The sequence below is a fragment of the Carettochelys insculpta genome, chromosome 24 (assembly GCF_033958435.1).
Source record: "Carettochelys insculpta isolate YL-2023 chromosome 24, ASM3395843v1, whole genome shotgun sequence".
Classification (NCBI taxonomy): domain Eukaryota; kingdom Metazoa; phylum Chordata; order Testudines; family Carettochelyidae; genus Carettochelys; species Carettochelys insculpta.
Genome location: NC_134160.1, coordinates 11,338,514 through 11,342,425, shown reverse-complemented (window position 1 = coordinate 11,342,425; position 3,912 = coordinate 11,338,514).

Genomic DNA, 3,912 nt, shown 5'->3' with positions numbered 1-3,912 from the left:
AAGGGAATTGTGACCCCAGCGGCCCCCCATCCTCCCATAACAAGCACCACGCACCCACCTCGCTGAGAGGGAAAAGGCCGTAGACGGCGAGACCACGAGAATTTATAGGCCCCAGGGCACGACGGGACGAGGTGAGCCACTGCGCATGCGCTAGAGCGGTAACCAATGGCTTCCCTTGGCGATGGCACAAGCGCAGTAGCGATCTGATTCAGCGCGTGCGCAATAGTTCGGGGGGGGGAAGAGGAGGGGCTGCCTGAAGCGCATGCGTGAAATGGCTCTCAGGAGGCGTTTCCTTTCCCAAGACCCCAGCACCACGTGGGAGGAGACTAATCGGCGCCCCCTGCCGGAACACTTTGTTCCTGCAGGATGCAACCGGGGAGGACCGAGGCCGGGGGACCCGCACCAAGGGCAGGTGCCAGCCCCTGCCTCGGGTGTCAGCAAAACTTGGGGCAGTGCTGCCTGCCAGCTGAGCGCATGGGAGGCCAACCCCGACAGATTCACTTGTAGCCCAGCTGATTGGCAGAGCGCCCCCAGGGCCTTGGGGGCTGGGTGCAGCTAACACCTGAAGTCCTGGGGCACCATATAGACTAACAGATATTGTAGAGCATCTTTTGGACCCGCTTCGGGTCTGTTCCCACGAAAGCACATGCTCCAAATGATCTGGTAAGTCTAGAAGGTGCCACAGGACCTCTTGTTTTTGAAGATACAGACTAAGGAAGCTACCTCTGATACACAACAAAACGTGAAAAAGCAGTCAAGTAGCACTTTACAGACTAACAAAATAATGTATTAGGTGATGAGCTTTCGTGGGACAGACCCACTTCTTCAGACCAGAGCCAGACCAGAACAGACTCCATATTTAAAGTATAGAGAACCAAAAATAGTAATCAAGATTAACAAATCAGAAAAAAATTATCAAGGTGAGCAAATCAGAGAGCAGAGGGGTTGGGGAGTCACGAATTAGATTAAGGCAAGTATGCAAAAGAGCCCCTATAGCGTCCCAGAAAATTTGCATCCCAGTTCAAACCACATATTAATGTGTCAAATTTGAATATGAGAGAGAGTTCAGCAGCCTCTCTTTCAAAGCACAGTGAAAATTCTTCTTCAATAAGTCACAAACTCTTAAGTCATTCACAGAGTGGCCCACTCCATTAAAATGTAGACTAACTGGTTTGTGAATCAGGAGTGTTTTGATGTGTGTTTTGTGCCCATTAACTCTTTGTCTGAGAGAGTTTGAAGTCTGTCCAATATACAAAGCATCTGGGCATTGTTGGCACATGATGGCATATATGATGTTAGTTGAGGCAAAATGTGTTCCATCCAGGGCTGGAAAAAATGAGGGGGAACCCTGGAGGCTGCATGAGCACGTTTTCCAAAAACACAAGCTATAAAAACCCTATACACACCCAACTTGCTTCAGTTAATGGAGGTAGGGTGGTTTTGTGTTTGTCTGGTTGGGTACAGACTCAGCAATAAAAAAATTTGACCAGGAGTAATGTTTGAATAGTTAGTACAAAGGTAGGGAACCCTGGCACACGGTCCGGATCCAGACCGAGCCTCAGAGCTCCTGTCCCCAGCATCCAGCCCGAGGTGGGGTTGGGGCTTTTGGGCTGGATCAAGCCACCCGGGGAGGAGCAGCAGCAACAGCCTCAGCAGCTGGGAGGCTTCATATCACTGCTCTAATTGTCTGGAATTGTAGCCACTCAGAGCAGTGGAGGGTGGTACCTAGGAGCAGGGGTGGAAAGCCATGTGCATTTTGGGCTGCTGTCCCTGGACTGCACCTGCACTTCCTCCCACCCAGACCCCTTCCCCCCACTCTGACCCCTCCCTTCCAGATGCCACACCCTACATCCCTTGCCTGCACCCCACTCCCACCCAGATCCCCCCATCTGCAATCCACTCCTGCACCGCACTCCAGCACAGATCTCACACCCTCAGCCTGCTCCTGCACCCTCCCTCCCACCCAGACCTTAAACCCCAAGCCCACTTCACAGCATACCCCTTCCACACTGAACCCCTCATTTTCCGTTCACATCAGCCCCAGAGCCTACGGGGCCCACCAAATGCCCCATCCCCCAAGGCTCTGGTGCTGGTGTGCAAGGAGAATGAGGGGATGTTTTTCCATGGGGGACCACATCAGAGAGGGTTTTTGGTTCTCACTTGTGTGACCTCCAAAAAAGGTTCCCCGCTCCTATTTCCCTACATTACTGAGCCTGGCGACCATCTGGGATGCCAAGCTTGGGTAGTGCCAGGTTTGGGGGACTGCTTTCATAGCTCAAGGAGAAAACAGAATGCTTGAAGTGAAATGTTTCAGGTATTCCACACATGGATTTGTTTTTCATTCATCTCCTAGAATTTCTGAGTCTTTGTAGAATCTCCTTGGATCCTTCCAGACTTTCGGAGAACTGCACCTCCTAGAACATTATCAGACATACCTGAGCATGGAAGTGGGGAACTTTTTGGGGATGGGGGGAGGGTGTCACTGAACCACAGAAACATCAGCTGGGCCACACACAACTCAAAAGCATAAAAAAAAAACCACCTTCACTGATGTGGGGCCCTGCCAGACACCTCAATGCTCTTGCACTCCAGCAGATGAATCAAGGTTCAGGGCTTCCCCCAGGCCAAATTCACTCTTCTGGGGGTCCGAGGGTCATTGATTTTGTGCGGCCCCAACTATGGGGCCAAAAATGAGTGGTTCAAGGTGTGGGATGGGGATACAGGGTCTGAGCAGGAGGGAGGGAGGGTGCAGGAGCAGGGTGGGAGGATGGGGGTGGAGGATCCCAGTGGAAAGTGGGATGCAGGCGCAGGCTGAGGGTGGAGGATCTGGGCAGGAGGCAGCGTGCATGATGGAGGCAGAGCACTTACCTGCACATCTCCCTGGGGGCACATGTGGCTTCCCCCACCCCCATCAATTCTGAGCAGCAGGTGAAAAGTCTCCAGGCGAGCAGTTCCCTGCATTACCATTCCCCAGCCAGGGGGAAGGGGAAGTGAGTAATAGCCCACAGTGCTTCTTCTTCCCCCTGCCTGGCAGACCCCATGGGCCACATCCAGACCATGAGACTTGGGCCTTCCCTAGCAGGGAGCTGGCACTGGCATGGAGGGGGCTGGGCAGCTGGAGCACTAGTGCAGACTCCTCAGCATGAGGGAGGAGGAGCCTCAAGCTTCGCAGGCTGGACCAAGGCAAGCTGGGCTGTAGGTGTCCCATCCCCCCAACCCCTGCATGCCCTAGCATGATAACTAGGGTTAGCATTCTAGGGCTGTCACTTAACTGTAACATTATTTAATGCAGACCCATACTTACTGCTGTGTTGGTGCACAGTTCAAATTCTTGGTGTTTGTACATTTTAGTTCTTCTTAAAATTAGAAAGTTTCTGTAAGCCTAGAGAAAACTAAATTTTATTTGCTTGCCTACGGCATGAATAAACACAGATGTATAGAGCCTATGTGCAAATTTACCATCTTACACAACAGGGACAAAACACGTTTGCAAATGGTGCATGCAAGCTGTAAAATGAGCTACAAATAGAATAAAAGGCATTCAAAAGTTCAACAAATGGGGGGGTGCAGAAGATGCTCCTCACCTAGAGCACCATTTGGTCTAGGGCTGGCCCTCTACAAAGCTGCAGTGTAGACAAGGAGACAAAGTCAGCAGTGGGTCTCAAAGAGCAAGAGATAAGCAGGCCTCAGTAAGAGGGCACTGGCAGAAATCAATCTCCATTTAATTCCACAGAATTTCAAAGCAGATCCCTAAATCCTGTGAGCTGATGTGAATGCAACCATAAACCACAATCTCACCTGACAGACCTGCAAAGCATAAAATCATACAGACCTTAATTGCTCTTCCTCCAGAGGATGGAGGCTGTGTTGCCTCTGCTAGTGGCACAAATGTACAAGACAAGTTGTTTTATT